At 42.0% G+C, this 27290-nt stretch overlaps 1 long non-coding RNA gene across 1 annotated transcript in view; it reads left to right on the top strand.

Annotated features, from left to right (window-relative positions):
* Nucleotides 1-311: 311 nt before the first annotated feature.
* The window catches only part of LOC137631606 (uncharacterized), a 41988-nt gene continuing 15009 nt past the window's right edge, over nucleotides 312-27290 (top strand). The window contains exons 1-2 of the long non-coding RNA XR_011041925.1: nucleotides 312-519; nucleotides 20375-20599. This is a non-coding gene — a long non-coding RNA (uncharacterized lncRNA). The remainder of the gene's footprint in view (nucleotides 520-20374; nucleotides 20600-27290) is intronic.

The following is a 27290-nucleotide window of genomic DNA, read 5'->3' as shown; positions in this document are numbered from 1 at the left end:
AAAGAAATATGGATGGAAATATTGATGTGCTCAACTATTATCCATTGTATCCAATTATGACTGATGAAATTTGTGATAATACAATATTTCATGAGGCAAGCTAAGATTTTTTTAAAAGTGTCCCCCTTGTGCAAGAGTTCAATACACCATTTCTTTGTCTTCAGGAGAGCAAAAGTTTTATTAATTTCTTCATACACAAGTGTCTTCATGAAAATTATATCAACCACAATCGAACTAGAATTCAGAATGTTATGCTCATCACAGTGTAACATGGTACCTTTTCATAACCGCAGGTTTACCTCTTTTCAGAAGATGCTGATGTGCATCTTATTCGGAGTGAAGATACGTGATTGGCCACGAGCCATCACGTGATGGGGACTGACGTAGCAAGAGGTCTACAATTGGTTACGTTGAAGATTAATTTAAAATTTGTTCGCAGAAAAAAATGACAACAGTTTTTCATGTTGAACAGTACAGTTTGCACAATGGCACCGGGTTCAATTGATAAGCGGAGATCAAGTAAGTGAATTACATTTTTGTTGAAACAGTTCATTTGTAGGAAAAATTTCACAGAAGGAAATTATTTGGCATGAAAAACATTACCTATAAAAATATAAAGCTGGAATAGGGGAAATGTATACCATGAATTCAATTTGATTATTCCATGTAAAAATAGTAAAAAATTACTAAATTTGTGATTAGTTGTACTTTGATTTATTGGGGAAAAAGTTGATGGACAAGGTCAGCCTACTATTCCTGGAAGTTTTGCCTGTATTAAGGATAAGCTTAAACATTTGTGCCTTGATGAAACTTTTCTAGATAGTCTTCTAACTTCAAACTAACATCACATGGATTCTCTGTTATCTTGGATGGATACCTTGCCTTGCTTCAACCAATTCAGGTCATGTACAGTACTTGACTTGCAATAGTTGATTGTTTGATAAGGAAGGTTGTGGTTTAGGTCTCTTATGGAAAAATCTTTTTCTTTTCTAAATTTTGGAAATTTCAATTAAAATATGCTTTAGATTTTTTATTGTGGCTAGAAAATCCATCTGAATACTGTATCTTGGTCTACTTTAGTTACTTTATGAATAAGATAAAACTTTGACCACTTCACACTTTTATTTCAGCCCTTCATAACTTCGAAATGCACTCTGGCCTGTAATTCAACTTTTTACATAGCTATCATGGCTCTTTGATTGTAAATAATTTGTTTCTACATGAAGACAAACCTATGTCCTTTAATAGGAGTATGGAAGTTCCTCAGGTTTTCGCTCGGGGGCAATCTGTGCGTTGGCCTAGGTCCATCTCCCTCAGCGATTGGCTGATCATGTAGTCCTTCAAGAGATAACTCCAACACTGGAACATACTTCTATCGTTTTGCCAGGATCTGGAGATCATGGTAAATCTGGAAAAGTTCAGCCTCACGCCCAAGCAAAAGAAGGAATACCTATGGAGAGAGTGAATATGACAGTAGGGAAGGTCTGTCCTGACCAGGGATGTGCTGATGTTTTGGTATCGGTGGTATCGGCTAGATTCTGTAGTATCGGTAAATTTCTGGATGATACCAGACAATACATTTGTAATTTGTAAGTATAGAAATTTAAAATCCTTCTAGGCTTCCTGAACTATATATATTAAAGCCCACCAAACAAACTATGTGAGCCAATTCATTGTATATAGGTTCATTGTTTATCTATAAAAGAACAGATGTTATCTTAATGATGTACAGTTATTGCCAATCTGATAGAACTGGGTACTGTTTTAACATGTGCACAACAGGTATGGTATATGTGAATGTTGCAATGAGTTACTGTACTGCTACTGCTGCAGCTTGGAATTAGACCCGGGCATAACAGGTCTACTGTAGTCTCGAGTTGAAGTTTGGATGAAGGAGCTGTTTGTACTGGCATACTAGTTAAAAAATATATTGATTATAATATTACCCTTGGCATTTTTGTTGATCCAAGGTAAAAGATTCTTTTTTATAAAGATTCTGATAAATCTGCCAAAGCAAATACATGTAAAGCAAATATTGAGAGAGTAGAGTACTTTTGCTAAGAAAGTAAGACTGAGAAAGGAAATGAGAGAGAAAGATAAGTTGGTTAATTCAATTAGCAATGATTATATAGAACTACCAAACTAGATGATGACTTGCAAGAACCTGATAATATGACTGATTACTTGACTTTTAGGAAACGCTATGATAAAATAGTATGTCAGCATAATGAAGGCAATGCTAAATCTCTAACTAGCTTCTTGAAATTCCCAAAATGTTTCTTGAAATCTCCAAAATGCAAGAAAAATTCAAGTACTGTACTTGCATATAATTGCTGAAAACTGAAATTGACTGATGCTTAGCTTTGCAGGAACTTCCTCTATATGGTAAGCCGTAGGATTGGTTGAGATTATGATAAACATGTCTTAAGTACTAAGTGCTCTAGCAATTCAGAATCTGTCTGCCCCTCTTTCTTTAGTTAAAATTAAGCACATATATATTTTTGGAGGCATCATTTTCTCACCCTATAGAAACAGGCATAATTCAAGCAATGGAGAAATGTCATTGTTTCTTAACTACAATTTAGGGCACTAAACTGTAATTCCAAATAATTATAAATCTAGAGTGCTCTTCTTATTCTCAAATATACTTTGCAAAGTAGCTTCGTAGCTGGTATGATATTAATTTTCTGTATCACTCTTCAATTCTAGAATAATGTTTAATGTCTTTTAATAAAATTATAGTTTTAACTTAGTTCAGATGGTCCAAGTCCAGTACAAGTTGGAACTTGCAAAGGGATTTGTACTATTAGAGAAGAATGTTCTGTTGATTTATATATGAGAAATAAACTGTTCCTTTCATAATCTTATTTTTATTTATGTACTGGTATCTAATTTTTCTTGGGATTACTTGACAGAACCAATTTGATTTGATTTATATACTGGTAGGCTATATAATTTTTCTTAGAATTACTTGATATAACCATTTTGTTTTTATTCATATACTGGTAAGCTATCTAATTTTTCTTGGGATGACTTGATAGAACCAATTTGTTTTTGTTTGATGTACCGGTGAGCTATCTCATTTTTCATGGGATTACTTGAAAGAACCAATTTGTTTGTATTTATGTACTGGTAGGCTATCTCATTTTTCTTGGGATTACTTGATATAAACAATTTGTTTTTATTTATATACCGGTAGGCTATTTAATTTTTCTTGGGATTACTTAATAGAACCAATTTATGTATTGTAGTGAGGCAAGGCGTAACCCCTCCATTACCAGGATTTTGGGGTTATAGGATCCGGCTTTTCCAAATGGGGTTGTAGCAAAGCTAGTACAGTAGTAATAACAATAGTACAGTAATGATAATCTAAATAAATGATTCTGTTAATGGTTTATGATAATATTTATATTAAAACTTAATTAATGTACGTACAGTATTATAGAATTCAAATTGCGTGTAATTAAATTATCAAAAGGTCTTCTGATGGTAGCCATAATGTAAGCTAAACCGAATCTGGTATCGATATTGGTTTCAAATGTTGGTATCAGTGCATCCCTAATCCTGAGTGTAGAGTAACCAGGCTAAGTGTAGAGAAATCAGGCTAAAAAATGTGGTGTGCCATTTACTAAATCTCCATCAGCTTCAAGATTGTCATTGGCAGCAACTTCTAGGCCACTTGCAATCGTTGAGAAATTGGTTTCTTACAGCCATGCACATTTAAAGTGTCTAGTGGTGTCTGAAGACATCCTATCCAACAGGAAGTGGGATCCAACCTGGATTGGTGTTAAGGGATGTAAACATCTTCAAAGAGTCTCGATTGGACACACTTGCTCCAGAACTGTGGTTCTGTACAGAGGCTTCGTAGGAAGGATGGGTCGCGCATCTAATAGAGCATGTCGTCACAGGCCTCTTGTCAAAGGCGAGGTGAATATTCATATCAACATCCTAGAAATGAGGGCAGCCCTGTTGGCACTACAGTCACTCCAAGAGAGTTTGATAGGTCACTTGGTATAGTTGATGAGCAGCAACAATACTGTACTGTAGTGGCCTATATCAGCAAACTAAGAGGTACTGTACTGTACTGTTTCTCAGCACCTCTGCGACTTGCGATAAAAGCTCAGGAATGGGAACAACAATGCATTACAACTGTCTGCCAGGTTCATTTCCGGGAAAAGGAATGTGATAGCTGACAAAATAAGTCGACAGGGACAAATCGTTGGTTCAGCATTATCTTCACTTGTGGGAAGATCTATACGTCTGCTTTTTTGCCTTTCTGTCTGGTCTGAAGGGTTATCGACAAGTGTGAAATACCTCAAACCTCAAGATAACCTGGGTAGCCTCCAAGTGGCTGTATGGAGAGTGGTACTTGGCCTGTATCAACAAACTAGGAGGTACTACTTCTAAAGTGCCTGCATGTAAAATGGTACCCAGCCTATAAAATGGTACCCAGCCTATAACAACAGAATACGTGGTACTGCTGCTCAATACTCTGCTTCTCATACAGAACGGTACGCAGCCTATATCAACAAAATTAGTGTACTGCTGCTGAACACCTCTACTTCTCAAGTGATTGCATGCAGAATGGTACCCAGCCTATATTAACAAACTAAGTGGTACCGCTGCTCAACACCTCTACTTCCGAAGTTTCTGCGTACAAAATGGTTGCTGCATACGGAATGGTTGATGTATATAGAATGGTACCCAGCCTAGAACAAAAAGCTAGGAGGTACTTCTTATCAGCATCTTTGCAACTCAAAGGTTAAAGCCCACAAATGGAAATGGGAACAGAACAACGCAGTGTTGCTGTCTACTGGCTCATTCTCAGGAAAAGTAATGTGATAGTCTACAAACTTAAGTGTACTGCTTGCCAAGAACAGATTGGGCAGTGGCGTTAAAAGACCTCTTCCAACACTCTTGAGAAGACTCGACGCCTATGCTTTTCCTCCAGTCTGTCTAATCAGAATGGTTGTTGACAAGTGTGTAATACCCCAGACCTCAAAATATAAGTAGCTGTATGCAGACTGGTACCCAGGTCTTCTGATGCTGTTATCCAAGGCCTCAAGACAGCTACCTAATTGACTGGATATTCTCTGCCAACCACATCTTCAGACACCACAGCTCCTAGAAGTATCTTTCTCTTCATGGGTGGAGGTTATTCAGTATCTCGAAGCTAGAAGTTTTTTGAAGACGGCACAGGAGATATGTGGATACCTCTGATCATCATCTGTGGCAATCTATTAGGCCAAATGGGGCCATCTTCTGTGGTGGTGCTATAGAAGAGACATTTCTTGTCTTGGAACCTCTACCCAACTGGTAGCGGACTTCTTAGGTTTTTTATTTTTCATAGAGGGATTTGGTTTTTTTTTTGTTATAGAGGGAGAAACAATGTTCAGTTTCTGTTGTAAAAGGATACCACTCAGCCTTAAACCAGGTCTTCAAACTAAAGAGTGCCTCTTCATGGGAATTGTCGATGTTGATTAGGAGTTTCAAACAATACTGTCTGCCAAGATAAATCAAAAGCCCTTCTTGGAACATAACAACAGTTCTAATTCTTTTAAAAAAGGGCACTGAATCAAACTTGGGATAGAAACCTGTCCCTCAGAACCTTTTTTCTTCTTGCTTTATCTTCGACGAAACTTGTAAGTTACACGGACTGGTGTATCTTGTCTGGAAGAAGGTATCTTTTTCCATCGTCCCTGAATCCTTAGCAAAACCGCAAAACCCTGCCATAAACGACCCAAGATTTGATTTTCATTCCATAGGAAAGTACAATAACAGACTATTAAGATAAGTTTCTTCTGTGCCCTGTGAGGGCACTAAGACATTACCTAACAAGGACTCGGTCATTCAGACCACGACTGCAAAACCTTTATTTCAGGGCGGTAAGGCTTGAGAAGAAAATAACCAAAAACACCATCTCTTTCTGGCTTCAGGAAATAATTACTGCACCAGACAATGAAGGAGTCAACAGAGGCAATTGCTCACAAAGTCAGAGGATTTGAGTAACGGTAGCCTTTCGGAAGAACCTTTCAGTGGCCCATGTCTTGAATGCAGGTGTGTGGAATAGTCAAGAGAATCTTCACGATCCATCATATACGGGGATGCACCCACAAGTCATTCGACACTTAACTCCTTAAGACTTGTGGTAGCTGCTCAACCGGTGGTATAGTGTACCTAGCTCCCTTGCAGGATAAGAAACCTCTTGTCTATCATAACGGTTACAATGTCAGTCAAGTTGAGTGTCTGGCTTTTTTCCTCTTCTTCCCCTCCCTTGAGTACAGCTGTTAGACCATACTGTTGCTGGAATGGACTCTAATGCAGGTAAGACACCATAACCATTATATTGCTGGAATGGACTTTGATGCAGGTAAGACTCTGTACCGAGTAACAGTTATCATTTTTTAGCATTGTCAGACAAGGGCAAGCATGGGTAGTAATATGTACTCATCAATTTACTGAGCATTAAATTACATACATATACTGTAATACCTTTGGAGGGTATAGTTCTTCCATGACCCCCTTGTCTATGTCGGTAACCTAGCCGTATCCCCTGATACTTGAGTAATAGGAAAGGGATTGGAGTCAATACCCTTGCTCCACCTAAGGACCAAGTGTTAGACATCCTGGGATTTTAAACCAGCCAGTTTCCTTGAAGGAACTTCTGCCCTTCTAAGAATATCTCCTATTGAAAGACAAAGGTTTGTATCAGTGTAGGAACAAAAAATTTTTTTCAAGTATACAAACCAGAGTTCTTCAAGTTATACTTCTGCCTTCTCCACCTCTCAAGCCGGTAGTGGACCGGAACTTCCGTGCTAGCCACCAATAACTACTGACACCTTGTTATAAATTTTAACAGCCAAGTTTCCAACTTCGCTGAAATTCTATTCCTACCAAAGGACTCTAGTTTCTATAGTTAACAGAGATATGCATTACTCAGAAAAAATTTTGATGTCTATTCGTCAAGGCGAATGCCTTGCATTATTATATGCCCTGCTGTATTATCACCAAGTTCGTATGATTGGCCTTGATTTTAGGGCTGCCTTTGACCATGTTAATCATGAGGCCCTTGTTTTCAAATTCAACAGTTGGGAGTGGGTGAGTCGTTTCTTAGCATTATTATTGAATTTTTAAGTAATAGATCTCAAAAGAGTTGTTGTTGATGGGCACCATAGTGAGTATAAGAATGTGATATCTGGTGTTCCAGAGGGTATTGTTCTTGGCCTATTACTTTTCATACTTTTCATGATATGTGGTTTGGCCTAGAAAACAAGCCTGTTGCTTATGCAGATGATGCTACTCTCTCTGCATCAATTCTATCTCCTGAATGTAGATCTGGTGGTGCTGAATTCCCAAAACTCAAAGTATGATTGTAAGTAGGTCAAGGACAGTGGCTCCTCAACATCCAGATCTCAGCATTGATAATGTTTCTTTAACTTTGCATGAATCTTTTAAGATTTTAAGTGTGATTCTCGACAGCAAATTGTATGAATCTTTTAAGATTTTAAGTGTGATTCTTGACAGCAAATTTACTTTTGAGAAACACATTAGGTCTGTGTCGTCTTCACTTGCACAAAAAACTGACTTATAGAGAAAGTCTTCTAAGATTTTCGGGGATCAATCTGTTTTGAAGCTTTTTAATTCTTTCATTCTACCTTTTATCAAGGATTGTTCTCCTGTCTGGTCTTCAGTTGCTGATTCTCATCTTAATTTGTTGAACAGGAACTTACGGTACAGTATATTAAATTTCTTATTCCTGATCTAGATATTAATCTTTGGCACCGTTGTTCAGTTAGTTCATTATGCATGTTTTATAAGATTTTTCCTAATTCTGACCATCCTTTACTTTCCGATCTTCCTGGACAGTTCCATCATGTTCGTAATACTAGGCCTGAAGTTAATTATATTAATCAGGCATTCTCCATCACGAGGCTCAATACTACACAGTATTCTAGAAGTTTTATTCCAGCCATGACTAAGTTGTGGAATGATCTTCCTAATTGGGTAATTGAATCATTAGAACATCAAAAGTTCAAACTTGCTGCGAATATTTTTGTTGAACAGGGTGCCATAAGTGTTTTTATAGTTGATATATGAATTATCTGTTTTGATATTGTAAAGGGTTTTTTAGAATTATCTTATTTTAATTTTTCATTACTTCTTATATCGTTTATTCATTTCTTTGTTTCCTTTCCTCACTGGGCTATTTATCCCTGTTGGAGCCCCTGGGCTTATAGCGTCTTGCTTTTCTTACTATGGTTGTAGCTTGCTAGTAGTAATAATAATAATAATAAGAAGAAGAAGAACTAGGGTCAGTTGATCCTTTGACACCTTAAATCAGTGTTTTTTTTTCTTTCTTTTTTTTTTTTTTTTGGTAAGGTCTACTAGGGATTTTTTTTTCCAAAAAGTCTGTCTTTTCAATGTTGAAAATCTGCTTTGGATGCTATTAGTCATCTAATTATGTCTGCAAGGTTTGTTGGATATGCTATTGCTGCTGCTTCATCTGCAGATTTAATTTTAATGTTATACCTCCTGAACTTTTATATCCATCCCTTAATTGCTGCAGAGTTTTATTTCTTCACCAAACAGTAAATTAATTGATTTTAAGAAATCATTGTTGAAGCTCGAATCCTTTTGCCACGTCAATAGTAAATCCGTCAGCACAGTATTATTCTTTTTTGTCATATCTTGTATCCATAAGTTTAAATCTTTCTCGGTCTTCGCATAAACCTTATCACATATCTGGAAACAGTCTTTTGTGGTTGCACGGGGGAGGGGAGCCTTTTACACTTGGCTAACACTTGCTGCTCTAGAAAAGTTTAAAAGGAATCACTTTAGTTAGTACGCATCACAATCACATGGTTACTTAACTTTGTCAGTGCCAAGAATGCGATACCACAAACTCTAGAGAAGTTACGACAAAAGACCGAGAGCTACGCAAGGCAAATTGTGTGCATTTTTATGCTGGGGATAGAAAAAACAGTAGTTGGCTGTACAGCATTTATGCATTGTTTGAAAGTTTTACCTGGTGTTTTTAGTTTAGCAGCTATAGCAAAGTTATTGGTGTATATTTTTATATTTTCAATATCAACCCGATGATCATATAGCTGCATCCCTGCTGCCCGACAGAAAAAACCTACGGGCGGAATACGCCAGCGATCGCTATACAGGTGGGGGTGTACATCAACAGCGCCATCTGTCAAGTAGGTACTCAAGTACTCGATGTCAACAAAGAACCAATTTTCCCTCTGTCGTGCCACTGGCAAGACCTACTAAATACGCCGTCCCTAACTGGATTTGTTTTCACAACGATTTGGTGAAGTACACTATTCCAGTTTTGAGCTTTCGCTATGCAGGGGTTTTATCTTCATTTCAAAACTTGAACTCGTTTTGGATAGATTTAATTATGGTGACGAAGAGAGTATGGACTCTCTTTCACTTTTAAATGGCCGACCCTTCCCTTAGACGGAAGTGTTGGTGACGAAGAGAGTATGGACTCTCTTTCACTTTTAATGGCCGACCCTTCCCTTAGACGGAAGTGTGTTTAGGTTTTTGGTAATTTTGCTTAACAAGTTATAGATCTATTTATTTTATATCTCTCCGCCTTTATAGGCCTCTTCGATTAACTTTCCATTTATTATAAACTTATAAAAATTAATTTTTATGTTTGTTTATATGCGACCTTGCCTAATAGTAGGCGGTCTTACTTGGAACCGAAGTTAATTAACATTGAGCCCGTCATATCGTATTTACATTTTAAGAATTTAATACTTTTTTAATTTTAATGTTTTATGAAAGAATTTCTTTGATAGTCTCGTACTGTTTTCAAAGATGAACTAACGTTTAGTTTAGTCTCCGCAGTTGTTGACGTTCAGAACGTTCAACATGCGCTCTATCGTTACGATAGAGAGAGAGTATTTCACGGTTTCACGTTGCAGTAAGAGTAAACCGATTCTAGCGTTTCGTTCATTCTTTCTTAGCTTAAATGGTTTAAATTCTAAATAAAGGAACTTTTTATTTGGGAAACCTTTCAGTTTTTTCCTTTAGCAAATAATATGTTTTAACGATATATAATTGGGCTCTTCTCTCAGGTTCTAAGTCAAGAGAGAAGAGAGAGAGAGATAGAGACGGAGGGAGAGAGAGGAGAATAAACGTTTCGTTCAAGCGGGTAACGTTGTTCTCGTTTTTCACTCTTCTCCCTAGTCGCTGTAGGGGAAGAAGGTAAAACGTTTCTAGAGTTTTATTCTTGTTCCCAGGCTTTATGCGGTGAGAGATTTTAAACGTAGTTTATTTGATCTAGTGTTTAGTCTCTTTTCCAGCCACTGAATTCTTTATCTTTAATTATGTTTTTCTGTTGCATTGTAAAACTGTTTTCGCAATTACTACCTTTTAATGAAGGATAGGATTGCGTGTTTCAGGTAGAAATCAGTTAAAGTTTCGATTTCAGTGAAATAAGTGCAAACAGAAAATCAAAAGTGATAAAGTGATATGCGCAAAGTGTTACAGTGTTGCGTTCGAGGGTTCGTCTGTTCGTGCCAGTTGTTCACCTAGTCCGGGACCTCTTACAAGCTCCCAAGCCCAGGGGAGAAGTAATGTCGAACGACTTATGGGTTCCACAGGCCTTGATCGACGAACAGACGTTTCCCTCCGTGGTTTCGGGTGTATCTACACACGTTGCCGACGTGATCGCCCCACCCACACAAAGACGAGAGAGCCCATTTATTCCTCGTCTGCGGAAGAGGTTTCTCGTAGAAACCATGGACCAAATCTTGCAGCTTTTTAAGTGCAAGTCGGTCCCTTCCGCGCAAGTCCAACGGCCTAGGTGTAGCCACTGGGTCAGTTCGGACTCGCTGCAGTCATCCGACGACTGCAAACCTCCCAAGAGAGGCAAGGTGGTACCGCAACAGGCAGTAACTCCGTCTGTTGCCGCACCAGCTGTTTTAGACCCTCAGTCACAACGGACAGTAGCTCCGTTTGTTGCCGTTTTTTGTAGACCCTAGTGGTCTTTACTGCAGTCTATGCAGACTCAGTTAGCTGCGGTTATGCAGGAGTTTCGTGCGGAGAAGGTTTACACTGCTCTCGTTAGCCTACAACCTGCCACGGTTGTGCGCCCAGCACACGCTGAGGCTGCCTGCTCCCACACTCCGGCTGCGGAGAGCTCCACCTCCGATGCGCGATCGGCCCTGCCAGACGCATGTTAACGTTAGCCGACGTGCGGCTCCCTCCGTTAACATGCGTGAGCTACCGCATCAGCAGTGGGAAGGTGGAGTCAAGCTGCCGTGTTTTGACGCGATGCGTTAGTTTCCGCAACCCACGGCAGTCCCCACCACGCACCACCACTCCGCTTTGGTTGTTGCCTGCTCCCACACTCCGACTGCGGAGAAGGTTGACGATGCACCCGTTGGCCTACAGCCTGCCACGGTTGTGCGCCCAGCATGGCTGCCTGCTCCCACACTCTTGTTGTGAGAGCTCCTCCACCCATGCGCAGTCGACCCTGCCAGACGCATGCTGACTCCCACAGACACACGGAGCACTCCGTTGCCGTGCGTGAGCTACCACAAGCTGCCGTGTTTTGACACGGTGTGTCAGCCTCCGCAACCCACTGTGGTTACCGCCTCTCACCCGCAGCAGACTAGTCAGTCAGGAGTTGAGGCTTCCCCACACAGCTTTGGTTGTTGCCAGCTCACAGACTGTCAAGCAGTTACATGAATTTGCCTTCTGGTCTGCTACTAATGCACCAGGGCTGTATGTCCTCACGCACCTGTTGTGGTTGACAGTTCAGTTTTTTGACAGTTCACAGACTGTCAGGCAGTTACATAACGTTGCCTTCTGGTCTGCTGCTTATGCACCAGTGCTGTATGTCCTCACGCACCTGTTGTGGTTGACGGTTCAGTTTTTGACAGTTCACAGACTGTCAAGCAGTTACATAACGTTGCCTTCTGGTCTGCTGCTTATGCACCAGTGAAACCCTCACTGAGTTAACCTAGCTTTTCTCGGACATGGTTCCTGTAGATGAGAAAGTGCTGTTCTCCCTCCTTCTGATATTCCCTTGAGGACTCTGTCATTTGGAGAGGAGCCTTAAGCTGCTTAGCCTCCTATGGACTTTAATTAAAGCATAACATGCTTCCAGGGATGGTAAATGGTTCCGCTTCAGTCGCTAACCCCGTCTGTTGCCACACCTGCTCCCATAGACCCTAATGGGCTTTGTTGCAAGACATGCAGTCCAAGCTTAGTCCTTGATAGAGGATTTTTTACGGAGAAGAACCTTCTAGCCAACAACCTTCCTACCGGTTGGTTGTACCCCCTGTTGACGATGAGGTATCCTACTCACTTCCGCCAGTTGAGATGGTTCCTCGACCGGTGCGACCCAGTGTGGGTTGCCAGTCGCACGTTGACGTTAAGCGACTCTCGGAGGTGGTTGTGGACGTTCAGTGTGTCACTAGGAAGACGTTCAACAACCAGCAGAGGTGACTTGTTGTGACGCAGTGCGGCAACCTCAGCAACCCGGTAGGGGGTTGTCTGCACAACCCAGACAGTCTAGACAGTTTCGGGTTGTCGCTGTACTTCCTCGCGTCCCCATGGTTGACAGTTCACAGACTGTGCAGCAGTACCATAATCTTGTGTCCGGCTCCGTCACGCATCCACCAGTGCGACCGGATTCAGCGAGTCAGACGTTGCCCACTCCGTTGCCGTTTCCTCATCAGTTTCGGATGAGGAACCCTCTGATGAGGACATGGCTGAACAAGACGATCAACCCCCAGCCCTGCTATCCATCCAGCTCTTCACTGGAAAGGACAAGACGCTAGAAGCGGTCTTGATCCCGGTTTCCGGAAAGATAAGTCTGGTCTGACTTGATGAAAGGACTTTATCAACCTTTGAAAGGGTCTTCCCCTGACTGTTCAGACTCCCAACCACGTTCTCTTCTCAGACGCATCGGACGTAGGCTGGGGTGCGACCTTAGGCGGTAGGGAATGCTCGGGATTATGGAACTCGAGTCAAAGGACAATGCATTTCAACTGCAAGAAGCTTCTGGCAGTACGTCTGACCTGGAAAAGCTTCAGGTCTCTCCTTCAAGGCAAAGTGGTGGAGGTGAACACGGTCAACTCCCTGCTTTGATGTACATCTCCTAGCAAGGAGGGACCTACTCTCTGACATGGTACGAGTTCGCAAGTGACCTCCTCTCCTGTTCAACAGGTCTAGACTTTTCACTAGTAACGAGTTTCATCCAAGGCAACTTGAATGTCATAGCAGATTGTCTCAGTAGGAAGGGACAATATTTCCAACATATTGGACCCTCCTCAAGGATGTATGCAAGAGACTTTGGGTCACCTGGGGCCAGCCAACCATAGATCTCTTCGCAACCTCGAGGTCCAAGAGGCTCCCAATACTTTGCTCACCTATCCCGGACCCAGCAGTAGTTCTTATAGATGCCTTTCTACTAGATTGGTCTCATCTAGATCTATATGCATTCCCTCCGTTCTAGATTGTCAACAAGGTACTGCAGAAGTTCGCCTCACGAAGGGACAAAGTTGACGCTAGTTGCTTCCCTCTGGCCCGCGAGAGAATAACTTACCGAGGTACTTCGATGGCTAGTAGACGTTCCCAGAGCACTTCCCCTAAGGGTGGACCTGCTACGTCTGTCACGCGTAAAGAAGGTACTCCAAGGCCTCCACGCTCTTCGTCTGACTGCCTTCAGAATATCGAAAGACTCTCGAGAACTAGAGGTTTTTCGAAGGAGGCAACCAGAGCGATTGCTAGAGCAAGGAGAACATCCATCCTTAGAGTCTACCAATCGAAGTGGGAAATCTTCCGAAACTGGTGCAAGTCAGTATCCGTATCCTCGACCAGTACCTCTGTAACTCAAATAGCTGACTTCCTCTTATATCTGAGGAAAGAGCGATCTCTTTCAGCTCCCACTATCAAGGGTTACAGAAGCATGTTGGCATCAGTCTTCCGTCACAGAGGCTTAGATCTTTCCAACAATAAAGATCTACAGGACCTCCTTAAGTCTTTTGAGACCACGAAGGAGCGTCGTTTGGTTACACCTGGTTGGAATTTAGACGTGGTTCTAAGATTCCTTATGTCAGACAGGTTCGAACCACTTCAATCAGCCTCCCTGAAAGATCTCACCTTTAAGACACTTTTCCTGATATGCTTAACCACAGCTAAAAGAGTCAGTGAGATTCATGCCTTCAGCAAGAACATCGGATTCTCATCCGAAACGGCTACATGTTCTACATCTTGGTTTTCTAGCCAAACACGAGCTGCCTTCTCGGCCTTGACCAATATCGTTCGATATTCCAACCTTATCGTATGGTTGGAAATGAACTAGAAAGAGTATTATGTCCTGTAAGAGCTCTTAAGTTCTATTTTAAAACCTTTACGAGGCCCGTCTGAAGCTTTATGGTGTTCAGTTAAGAATCCATCTTTGCCTATGTCAGAGAATTCTTTATCCTATTTTATCAGACTGTTAATACGAGAAGCTCATTCCCTTCTGAATGAGGAAGACCAAGCTTGGCTGAAGGTAAGGACACACGAAGTTAGAGCTGTCACAACTTCCGTGGCCTTTAAACAAAATAGATCTCTGCAAAATATATTCGACGCAACCTATTGGAAAAGCAAATCAGTGTTCGCGTCTTTTATCTTAAGAATGTCCAGTCTCTTTACGAGAACTGCTACACTCTGGGACCATTCGTAGCAACGAGTGCAGTAGTGGTGAGGGCTCCACCACTACAATTCCCTAATTCCATAACCTTTTTAATCTTTCTCTTGAAATGTTTTATTAATATTTTTGGGTTGTCCGGAAGGCTAAGAAGCCTTTCGCATCCTACTTGATTTGGCGGGTGGTCAAAATCATTTCTTGAGAAGTGCCTAGATTAGAGGTTTTGATGAGGACCTTTAGTATGGGTTGCAACCCTTCATACTTCAGCTCCTAGGAGTCGCTCAGCATCCTATGAGGATCGCGAGGCTCAGTAAGGAAGACGTACTTAAAAAGGCGGAGTAATTGTTCAAGTCGTCTTCCTTACCAGGTACTTATTTATTTTATGCTTGTTATTTTGAATAACTGCTAAAATGAAATACGGAATACTTAGCTCATAATGTCAACTTGTAATGCTGGTCTCTACCCACCCCCCTGGGTGTGAATCAGCTATATGATCATCGGGTAAGTTTGATATTGAAAAATGTTATTTTCCTTAGTAAAATAAATTTTTGAATATACTTACCCGATGATCATAAATTAAAGGACCCACCCTTCCTCCCCAATAGAGAACCAGTGGGACAGAGGAGAAAATTGGTTCTTTGTTGACATCGAGTACTTGAGTACCTACTTGACAGATGGCGCTGTTGATGTACACCCCCACCTGTATAGCGATCGCTGGCGTATTCCGCCCGTAGGTTTTTTCTGTCGGGCAGCAGGGATGCAGCTATATGATCATCGGGTAAGTATATTCAAAAATTTATTTTACTAAGGAAAATAACATGTTTTTTCAAAAGTTTAATAACTTAGTCAAATCAATAGTTAAGGAAGTTTTACTCTTAAGGCACTGATAATGTAAAGATATTTGTGGAATGAAAATATATTTTCATATAGTTTGGTTGTAGGATGTCCTTCAAATGACACACAACTTGCCTGGTAGGGATCGACAAAGTAAGTTACAGTACTGTAAGAATTTCCTCAAATTACAAACATTTGACTTACAAAAATTCAGAGATACAAGCACACATCCATAATGCTCATATATTTTATCTAAAACTTACAATGAAATGCTAATAAAACAAGATATAATTCAATGTAGTATCGTAGGTAACATATGCAATATGAAAGACTATTTGTTGACGTTTGCAGCTGAAAATTATAGTCATTCCAGTTAGGTGAAGCCTACCCTAGGCCAAAATTTATCAAAATTTGACTGGCAAACAATTGATCCACAAACACCGTCTAGGACCCTATTAAGTTTGTAAGTTGAGTCCTTTCTGTATACTGATGTGAATTATTCCAGTGTAATCACATGAGTGAAATGTGGAAAGTAAGCTGGAGGCAGTGTGTGTAAGTGATGTAGACAATTGTGTATAGATTAATTAAATGAAGCTAATCATTGAATGATTGTACTTTTTTTATTCATGGCAAATATAATTTGGGTAGTTGAAGAACTGGCTGGCTAATGTATAAAGAGTTTTGTACATTTTTAACATTGTGATTAATGTTCCAAAACAAGAAGACACCTGATTTCTCCATGCCCATTTTTTTAGGAGAATATAATGTATTCTTGTACAGTATTGGTATTTGTTCCACCTACTTACTGCTCACTTGTATAATGTAATAGATTTGTGATTATTTTAGGTACACAAAGTTGATTTTTGTCATTTTTTAGATTGCACATAATTTTAGATACTTTCCTCCTTTTCCCCAGAGAGAGACTAGGAGAAACACTTTCACGAGAACAGATGAATAACATTATTGTAAGTTTGTAATTGCTTATACTGTAGTTTCCTTGAAATACATTTTCCAATTGACAATAGTCATTAGATGTGATACACTTTGCTCCTTAAAGTTTCAGAATAATAAATCAGAGTGCAAGAACTTGTGCAAGAACTTGGTGTTATTTATCTGCAACCCATAACACTTCCTCTGAATTAAACATTACTGGAGATTAAAAGCAAAACATGTTATCTTGTGCTAGGGGAATACTTAGACTGGTAAAACGCTTGGATGCATCTGTACCAAATGATTGATGCAAGTCTGTTTACGTTGAGTGGTGCACTATAGGTATCTCTTGAAAGGCCTTAGGAGTGAACTTTTGGTCCCTACCTGCATTCACTTTTCAAGTCTTCTACTACAGTATACTTCTGTTCTCATTCCCTTTCTTCCATCTTGCTGTCAACCTCCAGGACACCAGCCACCCATTGAAATACTACCACTAGAGAGTTATTTGGTCCTTTGACTGGCCAGACTGTACTACATTGGATCCTTCTCCCTGGTTACGGCTCATTTTTCTTTTGCCTACACTTACACCTAATAGTCGGGCCTATTTTTTACATATTCTCTTCTGTCCTCATACACCTGACAACACTGAGATTACCAAACAATTCTTCTTTGCTTAAGGGGTTAATTACTGCAATGTAACTGTTCAGTGGCTACTTTCCTCTTGGTAAGGGTAGAAGAGACTAGCTGTGGTAAGCAGCTCTTCTAGGAGAAGGACACTAAAATCAAACCATTGTCTCTGGTCTTGGGTAGTGCCATAGCTTCTGTACCATGGTGTTTCACTGTTCTGGGGTAGAGTTCTCTTGCTTGAGGGTACCGGGCACACTATTCTATCTTATTTCTCTTCCTCTTGTTTTATTTTGAAGTTTTTATTGTTTATATATGAAAGATTTATTTTAATGTTTTTACTCTTCTTGAAGTATTTTAAATGTTAATTTATTCTCTTGTAGTTTTCTTATTTCCTTTCCTCACTTGGCTGTTTTCCCTTTTGGAGCCCTCAGGGTTGTAGCATTCTGTTTTCTAACTAGGGTTGTATTATTATTATTATTATTTTTATTATTATTTGCAAAGCTACAACCCTAGTTGGAACAGCAAGAGGCTGTAAGCCCAGGGGCCCCAGCAGAGAAAATAGCCCAGTGAGGAAAGGAAACAAGGAAAATAAAATATTTTAGAAACATATATTTCCTATATAAACCTATGTAAACCTCAAGCAGAGAACTCTAACCCAAGACAGTGGAAGACCATGGTGCAGAGGCTATGGCACTACCCAAGACTAGAGCACAATAGTTTGATTTTGGAAAGGCCCTCTCCTAGAAGAGCTGCTTACCATAGCTAAAGAATCTCTTCTACCCTTACCAAGAGGAAAGTAGCCACTAAACAATTACAATGCAGTAGTTAACCCCCTTGGGTGAAGAAAAATTGTTTGGTAATCTCAGTGTTGTCAGGTGTATTAGGACAGAGGAGAATCTGTAAATAATAGGCCAGTCTATTTGGTGTATGTGTAGGCAAAGGGAAAGTGAACCATAACTAGAGAGAAGGATCCAATGTAGTACTGTCTTGCCAGTGAAAGGACCCCTTAACTCTCTAGGGTAGTATCTCAATGGGTGGCTGGTGCTTGGCAAATGATAATATAATAATAATGTGGGATTTTCCCCTTAGTACATGGGTGCTGAATAACTTCCTGGTCCCCAGCGCTGGGATGTCCAGCCAAAATTCATGAGTCCAATCCACTCCAATGAAATCAAGTTACTGGTTATCGAGACAGGCACTGGGGCCACTCTTGGTCTTGCCTAACTTCAACTCGAGGCACTATAAATCATGAATGAAATACTGCGATACATCCTATCCTACCTAAACTAAGTCTAGAGCGCTATAAATCATAGGTAAACCTTTGCTTGCTTTCATAGTTCATCTTTGATGTTTACTTTAATCCCTACTAATATCTTCAAAGGGAATATTGGGTCCATAGCTCCACAATAACTATCTTGACTATGGTTTGCCTTTATGCTCTCCCAAAGCTTTTGGTAGAGCTACATGATTTACTAAATATAAAGATTTGCGGCCTGGATTGCAAAATTTATGTAAGTTAAGAGATTCCAGGTGTTGTAGCAGCAGTCGTCCATAAGGGCTTGTGATTGGGTGTCAGTGTTGCCTAATAGTGTGGCTTTGGAGGCAGGGGGAACGAAGTAGCCAGAAACTGGTCGACTTTGAATATGAGGGCCCCGAGTCCTAACAGCTTTAGAGACATGAACCCTAAGAATCTTGTTATTCTACTGGAACTTGATCCTGATTCTCAAGAAGGCCTCCGACATGTCAATAATAGTATAGTGACCTATTTGGAAACTGGTTAGTGTCTTGCACAGCATAACAATATATTTTGTCACATGTGGAAGCAGTTATTAAGTGAACTGTTTTCTTGTTACCTTTGACTACTTGCATGTAGGACCATCTACAAAATCAATGTTTGTAAAGTTCTTAAACACCAGTAGTGATGTTGCTTCGCTGATACCTGTCAGTTCCTCTTAAATATAAATAAGGTCCAGATAGTCCTCAAGGATCATTATACTACTGGAAAAGCTTGTAGGTTTTCAGAATTGTTTTTTTTTATCTATTTTCTCTTTGCGTCCCATTTTCTTGCTTGTTGCCTACAATTATGTCGTCTTTTGCCAAAATATTAACATGATCTGTTGACAAGAGTGGTCTATGTGTCATTTGCCTGTGTTTTGAGACCTATTTGTGTGTGCTCTGTTATTTGGGCGACTTTAAATACTCTTGAGAACTGTGGTCCTTTGGATATTGCCAAAGCACACCAGGAAGTTTCAAGTGTTTGTGTCAGTCAGAGGTGAAGAAAATTTGGTCTATAGGTGCAAACATTAATCTTGGTATTTTTAAATGGTTTCCATCTGAATGCAGATATTGTGGCGAGGATTATGACTGTACTGTACATTGAAAGGTAGCGGGTTTGATATGAGGATGGATATTAATAAGTGTTTTGAACATTGTGATGTATTGTGATATGGTTTATATATACAATTTTTAAGTAAAATTTAAGGACTATAAATAATAACTTACATTCATAGACAAAAAAAATATTGTATTATTATTGGATATTTATTTGACTGGTATATAATGTTACAATATTTGTTAGTAATTACATATTAGATGTAGCATTAGTTTGAGACAAAAGGCATATTGAATTTGTATGAAGCTCATTGAAATTGAGGATTGTAGATATTAAGATTTTTTATGGTATTTTCATTCTAGTATAAGAAACTTTGATGCACAGTAATAGCTGATCTAAAAAAAATAGTATAAAGGTCAATTCAAGTACAGTATTATTGAATGAGAAATTGTGAGAAGCTATTACTGTAATGAATTTGGGAAGCTGTATGTGTGTATATATGTGTAGATGCAGTAATTGAATAAAATAGAAAATCAGTTTTGTAAAATCTGGTTAGATTGTGATGTATTAGTGTCGTAATCCCTGCTACGTTATCCCCCTCCATAAGCTGATGCTGAAGTTGATGTTCCCCTTGTAGAGCTATCAGGATGAGTTTTGATTAGACTTTCTTGAGCTCTGGCTGCTCTCATCACAGATCCTGCAGATAATAATGCCATATTACTGAATTGAGAACTGTTTTAAAAATTATTTTCATATATTTACCAACAGTGAGAAGACTCCCTCTTTATGCAAAGTTTGTATGTGTATAGGAATTGATAGATAGCTGGAATTATTTTACCATAATTATGAGCGTTGCTTTCTCAATTATGGTTTACTACTGTATGTATTATTTACATGAAGTATGCAATGGAAATTCTTTTGTAGCCACGATATTCAAAATTTATTGTTAATGGAAATCTGAAATTTTAATTGTGTATTACTTTTTTCAGAATGTAGCCTGAAGGGATAAGTCCGTACAAGTTTTGCACTCTGAATGGGGTTGAGAGGAATTTTCTGCTCCTTAGGTTTTTATTCAATTGAACCATGAATTAAATTACACACCCTTAAGAAGTTGAGGTGCAGTTTCTAGATTGTGGTTGGACACAGGCAATATTTTTGCTTAAATGAGGTATAGCAAAAACCCATTGGAATGTTTATTAATTTGATGAAGAGATGTAAGTACCATCTTCTTTTATGAATAGAGCTTACCTGGCAGTTATATATATATAGCTGAGTCTCCGACTGCGGCAGAATTTAATCGAAAATCGCGGCAACCGCCTTGTGGTGGTTGTGTGGTTAGATGGTTAACAACCCTTACAGGGTGGTACTTGGAATCATTCCCGTGTTCTGTTCCTCAGATTATCTCTGCCGGCCGGATCGACAACATCGTTGGTCCGCCTTTCAGAGTTTTTCGGATCGCTTTCCCTTCATCGCCTTTTTGGACTTCGTTTTTGGTGAAGTACACTGTGTTGGGATTTGGCAATCGTGTTGTTTTTGTTTTTTTGTCTTTTTTCCTTTATTATCATGAGTGAGAAAATTCAGTATCGTGTTTGTGCGAATGATATTTGCAAGGTGAGGTTGCCGAAAATTTCGGTTGACCCTCACACTATCTGTATGGGTTGCAGGGGGTTTGAATGTGCTTTAGATAATAAGTGCAAGGAATGCGAGGTTTTAAGTGATGATGATTGGTTAGCTATGAAGCGCTATGTGTGCAAACTTGAGATTGATAGTTAGAAGAGCTAAATCAAAGTCAAAGTTTGCTAGTGAGCCTAGCTTAGATTTATCTATTGACCCTTTGCTTGTAACCCCTTTGGAAGGTATTCCTTCCCCAAATGTAGTGACTCCTGCCCCTTCTACAGGATCTGTGCCTACGGATGACCCTGGGTATGCTAAATTAGCTGCTGAATTGGAGGCCATTAAAGCGCAGTTGGAGGCCTTTAAAGGTAAGGGTGTAGGTGAAATTAGTGCTTGTGAAAGTGCAGTGGAGGTGGCGACTGATCGAATCTGTCATACCCCTAGGTCTAGACCTCTACCAAGCTCCCAGGACCAAGGGAGAAGGTACGTCGAAAGCCGAAAGGGGGTGAGAGATGCTTATCCTCGGTCAGTCGTCGCCTCAGACAGTCCTGTTGCGATCTCCCAGGCTGCTCTTGACCGCCGTAGGAAAGGCGTGTCGGATTCGTTTGTGTCTTCGCCTGTTCGTTCTCCCAGACGTAATTGGCGTTACGAATCAAGACCAATGAAGAGAGGGTGGAACCGGGACGTGCAGTCTCGCTCTCCCTCTCCCGGTTCGAGTAGCAGAGACCCTGATCCTTCGGAAGACGATTTCGATGTTCCTGTTAAAAGGGCGAAACAGAGAGTCCTTAGCCCAGTTAATCCTGCTAGACTCCCTGCTTCTTCTGCCAGCGCTTCCAGTCAAGCCGTACGACAACTGCCGTCTTCTGCACCGCGAGAGCCAGCGGAGGTTGCTAAAGCTTTCATGGTTGTTATGCAGGAACAACTTTCATCGTTAGTTAAAGCTTTCAGCCACCCTTCTCAGTCCGTCAGACGTAAGGACGTCTCTTTGCCTGTTAAGAGATCTTCTTCTAAGAGAGATTTTAGTATCTCTCCCAAGAAACCTCTGCGCACTTCGTCGGCCGTACGACAACGCACACCCTCTTCATTGGCACGCTGCCAGGAATTGCCTTCCCCCCTCTCCCGGCGCCAGGACGATACTGCCTCTCGTTCTCGGCGCCGTGACGATTCCGTTTCCCTTTCGAAACGCCTGGACGTTACTGCCTCGTTTCTTAGGAAACAGGATGAATGCAGTCTGCATTTTCAAGGCGACGGCAGCCTGAATCTTCAGGACGCTTCCGTTTTTCGTCATCGTGACGATACCGCCTCTCGTCATCGTGACGATACCGCCTCTCGTCATCGTGACGATACCGCTTCTCGTCATCGTGACGATACCGCTTCTCGTCATTGTGACGATACCGCCTCTCGTCATCGTGACGATACCGCTTCTCGTCATCGTGACGATACCGCTTCTCGTCATCGTGACGATACCGCTTCTCGTCATCGTGACTATACCGCTTCTCGCCGACTGGATGTTAGCGGCGCTCGGCGCCAGGATTCAAACAGCTCTCGCTGCCAGACTGCTGGCAGCCCAACTCTTCGCGATGTTATCCTTGAGCAGGACCTCGAAGATATTTCGGAAGAGGAAGAAAAACCTGCCGACTCTTCTAGCGATTACAAGGTTCTTTCTCGCTCTCTTTTGGAACTTTATGGGGAGGAATTTCAACCTTCGGCCCCTCGTTCTCCTCAGTCTCAATTTACCAGGAAGAAAGCTACTAAGTCTTCGGCCTTCATCAAAATGAAACTTTCAATTTCGGCCAGGAAAGCTCTCGCTAAAGTGGATGATTGGATGAAGGAACGGAGACAAGCTGTCAAGACCACCTTTTCTTTTCCATCGTCTCGGCTCGCTTCCAAGGCCGGTATGTGGTATGAGACAGGGGAACCTTTGGGGTTAGGAGTGCCTTCCTCCTCCCAAGGTGACTTCTCGGCTCTTGTGGACTCGGCAAGAAGGCATGCTTTAAACTCTGCCAAGGTGATGTGGTCCATGTCGGAGCTTGATCACCTCGTCAAGGGAATTTTCAGGGTTTTCGAGGTTTTCAGCTTCCTGGACTGGTCTCTTGGGGCTCTGGCCAGGAAGTCTGAACTCCTGGAGGACGCGAAGGACCTGACGAGTATCATGTCCTGCATGGACAAAGCTCTAAGGGATAGAGCTAATGATTTGGCTTCCCTTTTCTCAGCAGGGGTCTTAAAGAAGAGGGCCCTTTTGTGCTCCTTCACCTCTAGATCTGTGACTGTTGCCCAGAAGTCGGAGCTACTTTACGCCCCTTTTTCACGTCATCTTTTTCCTGAAGCTCTGGTCAGAGATATCTCCCTTTCTCTGGCTCAGAAGGCTACTCAGGACCTTTTGTCTCGGTCGGCTAGAAAGACCTTACCTGTTGCTCCTGCTCCTCTGAAGAAGGAGGAGAAGAAGTTTCAACAGCCCTTTCGGGGCAGGATCTCCTCGAGAGCGGATTTTAGGGGGAGAAGACAAGAGTCAGGGCCAAGGACCAGCAGGGGTGCATTTAGGCCCCGGTCTAAAAAATGAGATGGAAGTCCTCCAGACACCAGTAGGGGCAAGACTGTCTCGTTTTTGGCAGTCTTGGAAAAGGAGAGGGGCGGACACCTGGTCCCTCTCAGTCGTCAAGGAAGGTTACAAGATCCCCTTTTTAAAGAAACCACCTCTTTCAGACTCTCCCCTAGCCTTAGTGGCTCAGTACACCGACGCGGGGAAACGAGAGGCTCTTCTGGAGCTAGTCGACCAGATGTTGGTCAAGGGAGCAATAGAGCCAGTTCAAGACCTCGCCTCCCCAGGCTTTTACAATCGCCTGTTTCTGGTTCCCAAGAACTCGGGTGGATGGAGACCAGTCCTAGATGTCAGCTCTCTGAACGCCTTCGTGGAGAAAACAAAGTTCTCCATGGAGACGACTCAGTCAGTGCTGGCTGCAGTTCGTCCAGGAGACTGGATGGTTTCTCTCGACCTGCAGGACGCTTATTTTCACGTCCCCATTCATCCGTCTTCGAGGAGATATCTGAGGTTTGTGTTCCAGGGCAAGTGCTTCCAGTTCAGGGCACTTTGCTTCGGTCTCAGCACAGCTCCCCAAGTTTTCACCAGACTAATGGCGAATGTGGCAGGCTGGTTACACCAGGAGGGGATAAGGGTCTCCTTCTATCTAGACGACTGGCTGATCCGGTCACAGTCGAAAGAGAAATGTCTGGAGGACCTAATGAAAACTTATACGATCACTCAGGACCTGGGACTCATCGTCAACTGGGGGAAGTCTCAGACCGAGCCGAATCAGACTATTCTCTATTTGGGGATAGTTCTGAATTCAGTCTTTTTTTTAGGCTTCTCCCTCCCAGGAGAGGCAGACCAGGTGCCTGGACAAAGTCAAAGACTTTTTGAGGAAGCAGGAATGCTCAGCGAAGGAGTGGATGAGTCTGCTGGGAATTCTATCCTCCCTGGAGCAGTTTGTCCCTTTGGGGAGACTGCACCTAAGGCCTCTGCAACACTTCCTCGCAAAGGTTTGGAACAGAAAGATCCAGGAGGACACTTTTTCTTTTCCCATTCCGACAGAGATCAAGGATCTTTTAATGTGGTGGCTGGACCCAGCTCTGTTGGGAAAAGGGATCTTCTTGTTCAAGAAGAACCCCGACCTAGTGTTATTCTCAGACGCGTCCGAGTCAGGCTGGGGAGCAACACTAGGGAACAAAGAGGTCTCAGGAGTTTGGGAAGGGAGTCAGGGCAGTTGGCATATCAACAGGAAGGAATTGATGGCCATTTTGTTAGGGCTCAAGGCCTTCAAAACCTCGGTGTCGGGAAAGACTGTGGAGATCAATTCCGACAACACCACAGCTCTCGCGTACATAAGGAAGCAAGGGGGAACTCACTCCCTCTCTCTGTTCTCAACTGCGAGAGAGCTTCTCCTCTGGGCGAGCGAGAACGAGACCCAGCTGTTGACAAGGTTTGTTCAAGGGTAGAGAAACATCAGGGCAGACATGCTCAGCAGGAAGGGACAGGTCCTTCCTACAGAGTGGACTCTCAACCCGCATGTCTGTCGGAGCCTCTGGAAGTTGTGGGGCAGACCAGTAATAGACCTTTTCGCCTCCGGTCTAAACAAGAGGATCCCCAACTACTGCTCCCTAGTCCCGGATGAGGAAGCTGTTGCAGTGGACGCCGCCTTGATGGATTGGACGGGGCTGGACATGTATGCCTTTCCCCCGTTCAAGATCATCAATCTGGTTGTCAGGAAGTTCGCTCTCCTCGATTCGGGACGAATGATCCTAGTGGCTCCATTCTGGCCTGCGAGGGAATGGTTCACCGAAGTGGTAGGGTTGCTGATGGACTTTCCAAGAAGACTCCCGGCAAGTCCAGATCTTCTCAGACAACCCCACTTCGAGAGATTTCACCAAAACCCCCTCGCTCTCAATCTGACTGCCTTCAGACTGTCGAGAAGCTTGTTAGATCTCGAGGCTTTTCGGCTCGAGCGGTGAAAGCTATTGCCAGGGCAAGGAGGATCTCTTCACAAAGAGTCTACCAGTCAAAGTGGGAGACCTTTAGAGCTTGGTGCAGGAGGCGCAAGGTTTCCTCGTCCTCTACCTCTCTAAGCCAGATTGCAGACTTTCTTTTGTACCTCAGGCAGGATGCTAAGCTGGCTGTATCTACCATTAAAGGATACAGGAGCATGCTCTCAACCATCTTTAGGCATAGAGGCTTAGAGTTATCTCAGAATAAGGACTTGCAGGACCTCATTAGGTCTTTTGAGACAACGAAGCAGGTGCACTTAAGACCCCCTTCCTGGAACCTGGATGTGGTGCTTAAGTTTTTGTGCTCCAGGAAGTTTGAGCCTATCTCGCAAGCTTCTCTGCGAGATGTGACTAAGAAAACCCTCTTCCTTTTGTCTCTAGCGACTGCCAGGAGGATCAGCGAGGTCCAGGCAATCGAGAAGCGTGTAGGCTTCACCCTAAATGGAGCGGTTTGTTCCTTGAGGTTCGACTTTCTCGCCAAGAATGAGAACCCTTCGAAACCCTGGCCTAGGACTTTTGAAGTCCCTAACCTCACGAATCTAGTAGGTCAGGAACAGGAAAGCCTCCTCTGCCCGGTTAGGGCTCTCAATGCTTATTTGGCCCACTCTAAGAGCGTGAGGGGTGCTTCCAACTCCTTATGGTGTTCGGTGAAGGATCCTCAAAAACCCCTGTCAAAGAACGCTTTGTCCTTTTTCCTGAGGGAAACTATTAGGGAAGCCCACCTCTTTTGTGAGGAAGAAAACTTCGCCCTGTTAAAACTACGAGCTCACGAAGTAAGGGCCATTGCTGCTTCGCTGGCATACCGGAAAAATATGTCAGTTAAGCAGATCATGGACGCAACGTTCTGGAGGAGCAACTCTGTCTTCGCTTCTCATTACCTCAGAGAGGTAAGAGTGGACTATGACAAGTGTTATACCTTGGGCCCATACGTAGCTGCGGCTTCTGTATTAGGCAAAGGAGTTACTACCCCCATTCAACCTTAGTTTATGTACTTGTATTTGGGTTTGTGTTTTTTATGGTTGTCTGAGGTCCTCGTCCTGTGGTACGGTTCCCTCAGTCCAGATAGATAGTTTATATCTATTTCTGCAAGGTTAGATGGTTAGCTTTAGTAAGGTTGCAGGTTTTTTATATGGGAAGGTAGTTTTCTGAAGTCTAGTCAAGTTGTTGGTTCTACCCCTTTGACAGACTCGATTGAGTGTTTGCAGCGTAGCAGGTCTACTCCTGGCTGAACACTCCTAAGGGAAAGCGACTCTAGAGGCAGTTACCTTTGAAGTCAGCTACCTTAGCAGGTAAGGAATCAAGGTGTTTGTTCTCCTACAACTCTTTTGTTGTTTCCCCAACTATGTTTTTCTGTCTGTTTCCCTCCTCCAAATGTGTGAATCAGCTATATATATATAACTGCCAGGTAAGTTCTATTCATAAAAATGGAGTTTTTATGATAAAACAAAGTTTTATGAATACTTACCTGGCAGTTATATATATATTTTAAAGCCCACCCACCTCCCCTCAGGAAACAGGTCGGGCAAAGATAATCTGAGGAACAGAAAACGGGAATGATTCCAAGTACCACCCTGTAAGGGTTGTTAACCATCTAACCACACAACCACCACGAGGCGGTTGCCGCGATTTTCGATTAAATTCTGCCGCAGTCGGAGACTCAGCTATATATATATAACTGCCAGGTAAGTATTCATAAAACTTTGTTTTATCATAAAAACTCCATATTCATATTGACTTTTTTGTAATTATAGA

This window comes from Palaemon carinicauda, chromosome 40, assembly GCF_036898095.1.
Source record: "Palaemon carinicauda isolate YSFRI2023 chromosome 40, ASM3689809v2, whole genome shotgun sequence".
Lineage (NCBI taxonomy): Eukaryota > Metazoa > Arthropoda > Malacostraca > Decapoda > Palaemonidae > Palaemon > Palaemon carinicauda.
The sequence above is the reverse complement of the archived record's forward strand: the minus strand, read 5'-3'. Positions and strand labels throughout refer to the sequence as shown.